The following is a 14,458-nucleotide window of genomic DNA, read 5'->3' as shown; positions in this document are numbered from 1 at the left end:
GAGAGAGAGAGAGAGAGAGAGAGAGAGAGAGAGAGAGAGAGAGAGAGAGAGAGAGAGAGAGAGAGAGAGAGAGAGAGAGAAACTAAGTATTTATGTAGGCCTATATCAGGCTGAAAAGTGACAAAAGTGCTTTTAATTAAAGAAGCGCCCATATTCAATGCTAAATGCTAGATGTTTTTAGTTCAATATCTAATCATTTGTATGAACATGTTTATTGTATATACGTGCAATGTATTTTTAGTTCAGTTTTTATGTGCCATTTGTTTTCTAAACGTGTCTTGCCACTAGATGGCAGTAGATCATTCCCTCTGTCTTTTATTTAGCTTCTGCATCAAAGTTTGTTAAGCTCCTTAAAGCTTACTTGCTTGCTTCCTTTCTTTCTAAGAGAAGAAACATGAAGATAATTCTAACTAATAATCATGCTGTTCCAGATCAAATTGATTGATGAGATAATGTCCAGAGAGACGCTCTGAGATGATCAGACTAGTATTAGCCTGATGCTTTTTGTCTTGCTGATGGCGGTTTAGATCATTTCCTATCCCGAGTTTCCCATGAGCGCAGTGAGACAGTCCAGGCCTCTGATACTCCTCTGTTTTAAGGAAATGACAGCCTGGAGGTTCAGTAATGGGTAATCTATATGTCCAGCACTGCAGATGGATCAGCTGTGTGTCAGTTCTGTCGTCATTTGCTATAACTCACTCTCTGTACCCCTTATGGGATCATACAGTTGTTCCTCCAGCAGGAATTTCTGGAATTCTGTACTCATGCTGCTTATGTAACCGGGCCGTACAAATGGTGCAAGCGGAGGTTCTGAGGGTGAGTAATAAAGTTGAACTGATGTCTTACATGTGTGGAATAGGAAACAAAACATCTTCCAGATGGAGCCCAACGTCATCAGCTGTCCAAATGTTTGTGTCACAATATAGTGGTTTTGATCGGATTTTCCAGGGTTGCGTAATTCAAACTCATAGTTTATATCAAATATTGTAACATCCCCCTTGTTTTTCGTGTCCTTTAGGCTAACAGGGTGTAATCTTTAATGGGAAGTCTCATGGTGCTGATTATCAGTGTAATTGAATTGCAGTAATACTCTAATATGTCAATTGCTTTGTGCTCTCGGCTAACAGAACTAAAGCAAAGGCACATATCTGTGGCACAATTCATATAGACCCATCTTGACCTGAATAACAAAGTTGTGTTACAAATGTATAGGCTATAAGATAACCACAGAAATATGCATGCCTTTAGATAGATTTGTTTTATGTTCACTTCTTTCACCACCATGCTCAGGATTTATGATTCAAAGAAGGCTTTATTGGCGTGATAAACACAGACAGTGTTCATTGAGGGATTCTGAAACCTGTATAGGAAGGAGAGCGGCTTCTACTTGTTCAGTGCGGTCCAACAAAACCATGCCAAGCTTTGATTTCTCAGTGTGTCAGCCAAAAATTGCAGCAATTCAAGGAACCCACAGGGCTGTTCATGCTGATTCTCTGCCCTTTCTCACTCGCTGTATGTTTTGAGGAGAAGCGTTGGCCTGAACTTGCATCTCTTATGTTTACACCTTTATTGAGCTGCCTGGATTGAATCCACTATTCTTTAGAAGCATTCTTCAATTCATAAGCCCCTATCAAGCATTTCTCAATCATAACATTAAAGTACACACGTTTTTTTAAGAAGGCACTTATCATTGTGCTGCAGGGGAACCATTATTTTTGTTTAAACTAATTTATGGACTTATATGTATATAGGCTATATTGTGTTTGTGTGTTAGTAAAGTTGTATAACTTGCATCATGTAGTTGTGCTGTTCAAAAGTTTAGGGTCGGTAAAGATTTACTTGATCAAAAATACGGGGAATTGTAGTGAAATATTATTACAATTTAAAATAACTTTTCTATTTTAATATATTTTAACATTAAACGCATTCCTTGATCAAAGCTGATTTTTCAGCATACGCCAGTCTTCAGTGTCACATGATCCTTCTAATTCTAATATGTTTGTGAATATGTCAATGTTGAAAACAGTTGAGCTCAATAATTTTGAGGTAACATTTTTTCAGGATTCTTTGATTCATAAGCACAGCGTTTAAATTACAGTGAAATATTAATATTTTGTAACATTATAAATATCTTTATTGTCACTTTTGATCAATTAGTATGATATTAATTATAATATGTCACATGATATAATAAATGACTTTGTATATCAATAGTTTGGTTACTTTACTGGCTTTACTTTACACATGATGTTATATGCCAGGAGTAAAATGTAATATTAATTTCTTACAGTATAAGGGTCCCAGCTCTTTCTCTTTAGTGCCTGAAAACAGTGGGAGACCCCTGTCTTTGTGTATAGTATTTATTTGGATGTCTGTGTGGCTTTTCTCAGTCTGTATCTTGATGCTCTGCCCTTTATAGTTTGTTCTCTTTTCTAGCGAATATGACACCAGCGTCTGGCCTTGGTTTCGTTAAAACATGTACCTTGCCAGAATCAAACACCTTCGAAGGTCAGGACACATATCGTTATGTCGTTAATATAATTACATTTACAATGAAGTCCAGTTATAAAAAGGTTATCTTGTTCATATGTCATGTTAAAGATTACTTCCTTTTTGCATTTTGACTATTTCAATGGTTCGGAAGGAAATCCTCCCACAGAACATAAGAGATAAAAGACTTATGAAAAGCTCTCTTGCCACTGGTGTTTCTCTTCTGATTTGACAACCACGTTATTTGTGTAGTGTGCTTATTAATCAGCTTTATTAAAATAGGTATTTTATGTTGTGTGCATTTGGAAGCACTAACTTCATTAACTATACTTTATTTGAGCCAACAGGTTCAGAGGAACAGCTACAGAAGGGAGAATCGATGTGAGAATCAGGGGATTGCAGAGTTGTCCAAACCAACAGCAATGTTTCCTGTGGTGTCAGGTAAAGCCTCCATCTTGTTCTTTCTTGCTTTGCCAATCTTCCTTTAGTCAAGGACTGCGCTGCACTCAGTGATGTCTGTATTTTATTAGGTTGTCCTTTTGGATTTTCTCCTGTGGTTAAAGGTTTTTTTTTTCTGGTCAAACAGTATTCGTTCCAAGATTTAAAATTTCCAGTGGTAATTTCATGAAAACAAAACAAAAATATTGTTTTAATGACCCGGCCAAAAGGACAACCTAATTTGATATGGTGCCCTTAACTGATTGTAGACATCCTCAACATTTGACTAGTTTGTTTTCCCAGGCAATGTTCTTTCCTCTTGTTTAAAGTCCCACTGATGTGCCTTGAAAAGTGCAGCATTATTAAATGTGTTGACTGAATTTCCACTGAAACAGGAAGACAGGGCGGGAGATATCAAACAGCTCCTCCCCTTTTTTAACATAGCCAATAGCGTTTAGTTTACTATACAGCTCGGCCAGAGCTGTTGAACTCCGTAAAGCCGCAGTTTCCTCCTAATCTTTTCATTATGATTTTGGAATCCAAAGCTTTTATTTTATTTGTAAGTTGCACAATGTAATGATAAAGGAATAAATGACCACTTTATTCATTTAAAATAAAAAGTGTCTTCTTTCCCAATTGTCATACAGACACATGCCTATAGAAGGTTTTAATTTGTTACATTTTAATTTTTAAACTATTTTTAATAGTTAATTTAGTTTGTTAAAATCACCACAAAATCAAAATGTGCAATTCTTGTTTTGTAAGCAATATTTCAGCATTTAGCCTATTATAAATGATTTATCTGTGCACATCTTTTTTTTTTTTTCAAATTCTTTAGTTTATTCAAAATGATTACAATAGATAAGAAAGGACTGTCGCAACACTGCCGACTTTAAATGTAATACATTAGTTGACTGTAATTATAATATTTTTTTTAATTCCTAAATTATTAATTATACTTTTAAGTGGCACTCTAGTCCTCCATTCAGCCTGTGCTCAGTGCTTAAGGGAAATGGGTTATCCAAACAGCTACACTAATGCTGATTTAGTAAACACTGGCTTGAATGTTCACTTTAAGGCTTGTGAGAATACACATTTGCTGGAATTTGATTTACCTCAAGCATACACCCACACTCCTGACCTGTGCTACATTTGAAAGCTGAGATGTTGTATAATTCAGCTTCTCAAACTTGTTTATTTATGTGAGAATACTCATAGGGCTCATTGTCTATAATTGGTCAATTTATTTGCTGACAGACCTTCAGCTGGCAGGGAAATTTAAAAAATAAAGAAAAATGAAAAAATCATGTATAAAAGAACTGGAGAAGATCTACCTGAAATAACCCTTTTAGAGCATGAAGCTGAATCCAATTACAAATGGATCTTTTGTGCATAAAAGTTGAAAACAAGCACTTTGATGCAGTTTAGCTCAGAGAATTAGTGATTTCATGATTTCTAATGCCCCATAAGTGCACTTCCCCCTAAATATCTTTAAGATTAGAGCAACTTTGCCAATGATCTTGTTTGCACATACAGTGCATTTATTATGGCCTGAGGCTGATTATGCTGTGTTCATTCTGACAGAGGATTTCATGCATCATAAATTAAGGACAAGACGAGGACGCCATCGTGAGGAGGTGCTGTCACACATAGAGAAGATGGAGCTGATGTCAATATAAACAGTGAGCGCTCTGTTTAACAAGTGCTTCTTTCTCCTGTATGATAATTTTGCTGTATAGGCCAAGTTAACTCAAAGTGTAACTCTGAACCATTTAAATCCCTGTTAGTTCTCAAGCCCACATCTTCTCAGTGTCCCTGCCTAGACATTTGGACTCACGTCTGTGTCTTTATCAAAATTTAAGGGACGTTTCATTGACTGTGTCGAAAGCTGAGAAATGCTGAAATAATGGAGGTAGAAAGGAAAGCGTTATATCCTGTCTACTAAGATGCCTTCATAAGGCAGTATTAAAATTATATTCCTGTTCCACAGTGGTTATTTGCCAATATTTTGGGCCGATATTGGATATTTAATTGTGCATGGAAGTTGATCTTTCACTTCACTTTGTTCTTTCAAAATTATTATGTGCTCATTAATGTATAATTACTTCTACCAACTAATCAAGTATTCTCGTAAGCATAGAATCTGCCATTTATAATACATACGGGTGAGCTACTCGAATGGCGGAAGCCATGTTGCGCCTCCATCTTGAAAATACATTAGCCAAAGAGGGACATACCTGGAAATTCAAGCTTCTAGTTTAAGTATAATTTCATTCACCTAGCCTATCACTTGAAGCAAAAATCTATCCTCCTGTCCTTTTCACACCTATAGGCGTGGGGGTCTTTCTTAATTTTTAATTTGTAGCTGGTTTTTTCAATAGTAGTTTGGTAAATTTGTTTGCAATAAAATATTCAATATCTCTACTCTCCATACGTATAGTTGGTACATCAGTGCTAGCGTTTTTTTCTTTTTACGTCTCTTCGATGATTGGTTGAAATAACAAGCCTCCTCTGACATGTTTCTTGTTGACCTAGGTGGTTGACCAATCACAACACACTGGTCCAGCCGACCAATCAGAGTACATTGCGCTTTTCGGAAGGGGGCTTCACAGAGAAAGGAACTAAACTAAAATGTAAGCGTTACTGGCAAGATCAAGACTTTGTAAAAGAGCATAATATGGCCTCTTTCATTTTTAATCTTTTATTTTAATTGTGTTTTATTAATATCTATTTATTTATAAAAATAATTGTCAGCTTATCCTTCCAGAATTGTAATATCCCTGAATCTTTACTTTAAAAATGTTGTTATGGTGCTTGTTTGGAACCGGTATCGCGGGAGGAACTTTAAGACACAAACACTGCCATTGACAGACTGGGCAGCGAGGCAGCTGGCTTCATTTTTGGACACAGCCAATATACCCACTAAATATCCTCTTAAGTCGCTAGTCGTGAATTAAAACATTTCCATCTCTTCTGAAAGTTTTACCATGGTAATGTTCAGTAAGATCCTCGAAGAAACTGTTTTGTTTCGTTAAAGAGTTTAGTATCATGGGGTTCTGGCAACTAAATCAAAGCTCTGCCAATTAAAGCTTGGCATCTTTGACTTCTCCCTGCAGCTGTGAGCATGTCCTGTCTGTGTATTAAAGGTCACTCTGCAGTGGGCCAGCTGGCCGGTGAAAACAGTCTTTGTAGTGAGTGCTGGAGACAGTGGGGCCTCAGAGGCCGAAGCACTACCTGCACCTCTGTGTTCGAGTGGAGGCGTGTCATTACACACAGATGGCTGCTGCTTCCTCTGCTGAGCTAAACAGCTCTGTGTTTCACTGCCTATTTGTCTCTATCTACCTTTCTTCCTCTTGCTCTCGATCTCGTTTTCACTCTCTTTCTCTCTACTAAACAAACACACTTTGGGATATCATTACAGCTGCCTGAAAATAGCGTATAGTTCTTGTTGCATCACAAACAGTGCAGATGCATTAATGCTACTTTTAGTCCAACAAAAAGGGTCTCCAACATGGACAAATAGGGTCTCCAAAATTGCTAATGAATACAGGTTTCTCAAACACTAGTCTTCTATTTGTCAGACAAAGGCCCTGATATTAAGACGCATTTTGGTCGATCGGACCACAAGTGAACGAAGCTAAATGCAGGTGTAAATGGGTCTGAAACGTTTTGAGCTTGTCCACTTTCAACCACTTCCAGAGGTAGTCGAAAACGAATTCTTCCGGACTGCTTTCGTAGTGTAACCACTCATGTGGGCGAATGAATGTGTTGTTCGAACATCCACAAAGACTGTCTATTCTCTGTCTACTGACTAATGCTCAAACATTATGGGAAGCCAGGCGTAAACTTTGTCGGCTGAAGAGACAAGTTTGTTTTGAAGAAGCCAAACACGATGTTCTCTCACCATTCCTGATTTCTAACACACACGCTCACAGCGTTCAGCGTGATCTTGAGGCTGTCAGAGCAGAAACGAAAGCTGATGCTCTCCGTGTGTTTTTCAGTCGTCTCCGGGCGTGTTCATACGTAAATTGCGTGAGCTTATTTAGTCCATTAGATCGAAAGATCTGAAAAATCCCATACATTTACCCGCCCATAGACCCTCTCCTTGAAGAAATAAGGACAGAAGAGACTGATTAAAACACCAGGTGTAAACGTGTATGTGTTTCCCTCGTCTACTTGTGATCCGATTTTAATACCAGGTGTAAACGGGCCCTTCCCCCAAAGGCCCTTGATAGTCCTTCCCCCAAACTCACACCATTGGTTAAACCAATGTTGTTGGGCTGTTCATACTTTTTATGCTGTATTCTGAGACGGGTTTCCCTACTTTAAACGATTTGTTTGCAATTTAGAGTAATCGTTTATGTCATAAACCAAAGAAAAATAAAGGTTCCAAAAGGGGATTTCCACAGTGACAATGCCTTATTTAGACCAATTTCTTTATTTGAAAACGGATTATTTTGCAGGGTTTTTTAGTGCAATTTTAGCTGATTTGGGCTGTTCAATGTCAAGACACAAAACAGTGTTGCCCTTCCAACATAGCTTCTGTGTTCCATTTCTCATCTGTTAGTACATTCTGTTAATGCAACAGAATGTTTCAGCAATTCCAGATAGTATCCATGTGCTCGTGTGTTCTTAAATGGCCTGATTTTATGCGTTACAAGTCTTGTCTTGTGTTCTGAGGGGTATTAGATCATTGTGTTGTAAGTCATTTATGGGCTTGCTGTGGCTTGGCTGTACACAGATAAAGGAGGTGATTACAATGTGTGAGGAACGCTAGATGAGGCCCTGTCAACTACAGGGCAAATATTTGTCTCAAAGTTCATGATTGCTGTGAAATTATCACATTGCACCTGAGTCTATGCTACAACTTTGCACAGGAAACAAAGCAGCACTTCTTGTTTCTTCAAAGACTCAAGGGACGGTCACACTATGTACTTTAAGCTTGTTAAATTAATTTGGAAACTGCAGTAAAGGAGATCTGACTCACTTTGTGGTGCCTTTAAACAAATTTCCAACACAACAATAATAATAATATTTCCAAAATGTAAAACTATACAGTCTGCTTCACTTTCCAGCAATGCTGCAAAGTTTGTTCATGCTGTGATTTATTGATCTTCTATTAGCCACACGTTCATTCATAGGTCAGAGTTCACCAAACTTTGCAATGCAGCGAAATGAGCTTATGTTTCTGGTCTCTTGCATTTGCATGAATGTGAATGGAAGACAGTGGAACAAAAAGCGTAGTGTAAATGCCCCTTCAGTAGGAATGCAATATGGAAAGATACTTTCAGGATGAAGAATGATATTTGCTTATTTTATCAGCGTTTTCATACATTTCTGACAGTGTTGACAAAAAGGAGGGAAACTTTATAATATTCAGTATGTTGAGCCAAAACATTATATGAACACCTACCTAATGTTATGTTGGTTCTCCACATGCTGCCAAAACAGCGTCGACCCACCAAGTCATGGACTCTACAAGACACCTGAAGGTGAAGTAGATCCTTCAAGTCCTGTAGGTTGTGAGGTGGAGCCACCCTGGATCAAACTAGTGGGTCCAGCACATCTCACTGATGCTCAGTTGGATTGGGATCTGCATGGGGAATTTGGAGACTAGGGCAAAACCTTGAACATTTCATCATGTTCCTCAAAACCTTCCTGAACAATGTGTGCAGGGTGCACTCCACCAGGGAACACCATTGTCATGAAGGGGTGTACCTGCTCTGCATCAATGTTTAGGTATGTGGCAAGTGTCAATTTACGTCCACATGAATGGCCGGACTCATGGTTTCCCCGCAGAACATGCTCAGAGCTTCACACTCCCTCCAGTGGCTTGTTGTTGTCCCACAGTGATCCTAGTGCCGTCATTTCCCCAGGTAAACAGCACACACGTACACGGCCATCCACGTGATTTAAAAGAAAAAGGGACTCATCGGACCAGACCTTCTTCCACTGCTCCAAGGTCCAGGTCCGATGCTCGTGTGCCCATCGCATTCAACGGTGGACATCGGTCTTCATAGACACTCGGATTGGTCTGCAGCTACGCAGCCAAACGCAGCAGAGTGTGATGAACTGAACTGTGTGTTGTGAAACATTCATACCGAAACCATCATTAAAATTTTGCATAACTTAAGTTGTGCCACTGTAGACCTTCTGTTGACTCGGACCAGACGTGATGAGCTTTGGCCGCCCAACACCCTGTCACCGGTTTTTGGTTTGTCCCTCCTCGGATCTGGTTGGTAAATTCTCACCACTGCTGACCGGGAGCAACACACAAGCCTTGGCATAAGACTCAGTCGCCTTGCCATAACAATTTGGCCCTTGTCAAAGTCGCTCAGATCTTTATTCCTGCCCACTTCTCTTGCGTTGATTAGAACTGATTGTTTGCTTACCAACAAATTTATTTCTATGGTTTTATTATTATATTTTAGTCTCCATGAAGTATTGAGTTATGGTCTGAAGACAGGCTTGTTTAGGGTTAATGGATGATAATGCACCAATTTTGATTAAAATAAAGAAAAATCAGATTAAATGTGCATCAGTTGAAATGAGTCTATTTGAAAACCTAATGGAACGGAAAATTGTGGGACATTTTTTGCCCATTGTCTTAAAGGGGGGGTACAATGGTGTTTCATATATTCAGAGTTGTTTACAGTGTTAAAGAGATGGATTCTCATGCTAATAATGACCAAAGTTTGAAAAGTTATTTTGAACGAATAACAGAGAATTTCTGTGCTGAAAATCATACTTCCGGGTTGCAACACGTTTCGGCTGGTTTTTTTCTATCGTAGATCTAATGACGTAGACCAGAGTGGAACTCCTTATATGAGCATTGCTCTCGGAAAAGCGCGTTCACGCACACGTCGACCAGAGGAGAGACCGCGCTCATCGACGCGCTACTACCGGAAATCATCAGCAGCAGCGCTAAATAGGAATGGTTGATGTCAAGAATGTCTCCAAAAAAGTGTGTTTTGGGATGTGAGGGAAAGTTTACCTTGTTCAGCTTCCCAAAGAACCCAGTGTTACTGGAACAGTGGATGCAGTTTGTATGTTGTGGATGCTCCCGCTTGACTCTATAGCTCCGCCCACGCCCAGAATCAAGGACCTCGGCTTTTTCCGGATAAAATCGGAAAGCTGTATTTTTATTTTAGAAATATGATGAAACTAAAGACTTTTTTGAGATATGAAGGGCGCGCTATTACTCTATAGGTACTCAAGATTAACATGAGATTGACTGAAACCTGGTATTTTACCCCCCCTTTAAGATTAAAAATGCCAACGAGAACATTAAATTTGAAAAGCATAAGTGTCTATGAAGTGCAAAGGCATCTTAAAAGAAGCCTCGAGTCAGTTGTTCATTTACATGTTTGCCATCAAGTCTCTGCGGAGGTTTCCATGGTAATCTAATGGCCATTCCATCTCTAAAAAAATCACCTGACCGAGAGAGAGCAGCGTGCAGAACAAACATTCATTCATCATGTCACAGCCGTACATAAAATCCAGCCTATTACTGGCCATTGGGAAAAAGACTTTTATGTGTATATATAAACTGAATTTATAGTTAACTAAGTGAAATTAGTTAACTTACAGAAATCATTTACTTGGCTTATATAACAGAACATAACTTGTGACTTTGAAATGATTATTAATGACCAGTGGAATTCTGTGAAATGCATGAATTACTTCTGTGAGTGACAGGAGGGACAGTGTATCTGCTGGGATCTGTGTTTTTCTGTTGATGCCCATCCTCATCCGCAAACTCTGCCATGATTGATGGACAAAGAAAGACATCCAAAACAAGGTATTTGCTTTTACTGAATTAATATTAAAGTATAAAGGAATAATTTCAAAATGTTAAAATGTATTATCTACTATACAAACCGTGATGCAGCTTTGAAGTTTGTATGGTTTGTACAGAGGCATGAGGTCAATCTGTTCAAAATGTTCAGATCACATTTTTCACAGGTCAGAGTTCACCTGGTCTTGCATTGCCAGGCAAGTAGTCTGGTCCTAATTGCAGCTTATCATTGAAATCCTTGTTTCTTTGCATATCCGATTGGAATCGGATCATATTTAGCAAGTGTGAACAGAAAAGAAAATCAAATATTTACAAATCCGTTTCAAGCGATACTCATATGTGGTTTGAAATCCTATTCAAATCTCATTAATGGAAATCCATTTCAGTCTGACTGCTCTGCTTGGATTTTGCATCGTCACTTTCTCATGCCACTTAAAACATTAACACGTCAGACATCATTGCAGAAAGAAGGTTGTGTTGTGTTGTTGTCGATGTGCAGGTCACGCAGATAATTATAATATAATGTAGACCTCTCCGTGGTCCAGTGATGAGTTGATACCACACAAGTCCACCAGTCACTGATAGTTAGCCTGGTCCACACACACCTCTTTGAATTTTGAGGCCGACGGAGATGGCAGCACAAAATAAAGTAGTAGTCCAGGGCCACAGCTACACATTGTCATATTGTAAGACAACATTGCAAATGTTGTTTTTGGCATATGCATACCAAACGCAACATTATCGCAATATCACACACTATTAAAAGTTAAATGGGATTATATACTGTAGAACCCTAGTGTTCTTGACTTGTGAAATGTTAAAAAACCCTTACTACCAAAAAAAGCTCTATATAAAGAGAAATGTCTTAAATGATTGCATGCTTTCATGTTTGACAGGTTATTTATTTTCCTCTATGTATGTAGTTATTTATGAGCTGTTTAATTCAGAAATTAAAAAAATTAATTCAAACTATTAAAAAATATATTTTATTAAAACTAAATAAATCCATAAAATGATCCCATTATTGGAAACCCCACTAAATGTTCTTTATAGATCCTTTTCTCTTAAGACTGTAGAAACCAATGAAGAAAATTTAAGGGGTGCCACAGGACACTCATCCGATCTGAACAGTCGTGACGCACAGTGTGGACAGTCAATCCTTTACATCAGATTCCGATCGGATTCACAATCAGACAGTGTGAAGGCAGATTAAGTCACTCTGCACCAACCAATGACATGAATAATACATGACATCTAACCTGTTTAGAAGAGGTGGTGTTTATTACTTGAAGTACAGTAAACTGCTGCCAACACAATATTTAGCTCTTTCCCCGCCATTGACGAAATTTCACAATTATTAATTTTCCCCCCAGTGTTGTGTTAGGGCAACCCGATCTCACGGCAATTCGTACGAATTTTACGAGGTGGCTAATTCGTACCAATTCATACGACCTCACTCGTACAAATTTGTACGTTTTTTGCTAAATCGTACATATTTTACGATTTGCCAAAATCGTATGAATTCATACGAATGACCTACCCCTGACCCCGCCCCTAAACCTACCCATCACGTGGGTTTAGACAAATCGTACAAATTTGTACGAGTGAGGTCGTACAAATTCGTACGAATTAGCCACCTTTTAATCACTCGTACAAATTCGTACAAATTGGTCGTGAGATAGCGTTGGTTAGGGGGGCGCTATTACGCTTCTACTGACAGAGTACTGAATGGATCAAAACACAGGTGAAGAAGCAGCAGAAACAAGTGATAGAAGCATTGCTTATGACATGTAAGATCATCAAACATTAACCAGCATATCAATCAAAACTGCCTAACGTTACCCAATGAAATGACGACACAGGAAGAGGTACATCATTTTAAAGCTTTGGGGGTGTTGATGTATGCAATCTATTCGATCAATGTTTTGGTCATCGTTCTGAATCTGAACAGGTAGTCTTGTAGACACAGTTTCCTTAGCTTTTTGTTCAAAAGTTTTTTTTTTTTTTATAAAAAAAAAAAGAATGCATGAAGCTAGAATAAATTATTATTATTTATGCATGCATTTATTTATTTATTTAGCATAAAAGCAGAGTTTCTGTTCTTTTGATATATTGTGTGTTCAGATATTCATACAACAAAATATTCTGGCGTTGGATAAAAAAATAAATAAAAACTGGTTTATATTTAACATGCAAAGCAATTAAATATGAGCTATACCCAAGATGCAAAATCACATCCCAGAGAATGCATTTGGCTCACCAACTGTAACCTAGCTAATAAGATCCTCAAGCCTCCTCTGTTAAAAGAAATTGGTTATATATAGCAGGGATATATTCAGGCCTGGTTTCTTTTTTGTTGGTTTTTTTCAGGTCCAGTTGGTGACGTGCAATGTGAAATACAGTCAGTCTGGTGTGTGAAAAGCAGTGGCACCGGTGCTCCATAATTAAGCCTCAGCAGAGCCTCCCAGCAGGGGTCTGGAATGTGTGGTACAGCGTGTCCTCTCCTCGGTGCTGAGAGAACGTGTGGCGGCCGGGCAGACATGCGTCTTTGCTCCTTCTTGTGCCTCAAGTGAGTTGTGCTCATTGACAGCTGTTGCTTTGATGACAGGCGTGGCTGCTCGCTACAGAGACATCCAAGAACGTCTCAAAGCCCTCTGCGGACACAGATGTAAGCTCCGTCATGGACTATTATATTGATTAAATGCCACTGAGAGTACAAGCAAGGATAAGACAGTCAGCCTAGAACATAATGAAATCATGTGATTTGATATACATAATTTTTGTGGATGCATCGATGCGTAAAACATTAGTTATCGGCTGATATCTTTTTATATCAGTGTCACCCGTATTTGATTGTGCATGGTCATATCCCCTATTTTTATAATTAGATTAGATGCAATACAATTAGATGTATCACCAAGAGAATATGAATGTACAATTGCTATTTTTTTTGTTACAGACGACTAATTTTAGTTTTTGTTGTGTTTTTTAATTATTGTGACAAAATAAGTATATTTTGAATCTGCCAAAACATGAAAATAATTACCCTCTTTTTGTTTAGGTCATAGTTTTAATATTGGTGCATCACCTATTATTTATAATACAATAAATAATTGTATTGTATTATTTAAAATCTTTTTATTTATGACAAAGAATTTTTAAAACTAATAATAATTTGTAAAATATTTTTTAAAAACTAACAAATTATGGGTTATCAGCCAAAACATAAAAATAATTATCCTCTTATTGGTTTGGTCATCATTTTAATATTGGTGCATAACCAAAAAAATCTGAATTAATGATGCAGTTTTTTTATACTGACTATTGATTTGAGATGTTATTGTATTATTTTAAATTATTTTGACAAATTAATTTAAGAACTGCAATTTATCGGTTATCGGGCAAAACATGAAAATAATTATCAACTTATTGTTTCGGCCATAGAAATTCCGAATGACCAACTAAATTTTTTTCTCCCTGGATGTTACTTTGTTATTAAACAAGTTGTTCTTACAATGGAAGTCTCGGGCACATTTTTGTTTGTTTGCATGAAGTATTGTGACGACAGCTGTTGTCTGTGTTAATCGACAGCAGAAAGAACAGTCAAAATTGTATTTATTCTGGAATGTTCAATTTAATATTGTCTAGCATTATTATAGTGACTATCTTTTTTCCTCATGAGCCATTCTTTAGAAAGAGAACCAAGGGTTGTGAGGCAGAGTAACATTATCA

At 37.8% G+C, this 14,458-nt stretch overlaps 1 long non-coding RNA gene across 1 annotated transcript; it reads left to right on the top strand.

The window, feature by feature from the left end:
* The first annotated feature begins 787 nt into the window (after positions 1-787).
* Positions 788-13,764, top strand: LOC307002702. The gene is made up of 6 exons (XR_013798521.1): positions 788-816; positions 2,437-2,508; positions 2,838-2,931; positions 4,513-4,610; positions 10,627-10,729; positions 13,097-13,764. It is a non-coding gene; the product is annotated as an uncharacterized lncRNA (long non-coding RNA).
* Positions 13,765-14,458: the final 694 nt, after the last annotated feature.

The sequence above is a fragment of the Phoxinus phoxinus genome (assembly GCF_949152265.1).
Source record: "Phoxinus phoxinus genome assembly, chromosome: 8".
Taxonomy (NCBI): domain Eukaryota; kingdom Metazoa; phylum Chordata; class Actinopteri; order Cypriniformes; family Leuciscidae; genus Phoxinus; species Phoxinus phoxinus.
Note: the sequence above shows the minus strand (reverse complement) of the source record. Positions and strands in the feature narration are given on the sequence as shown.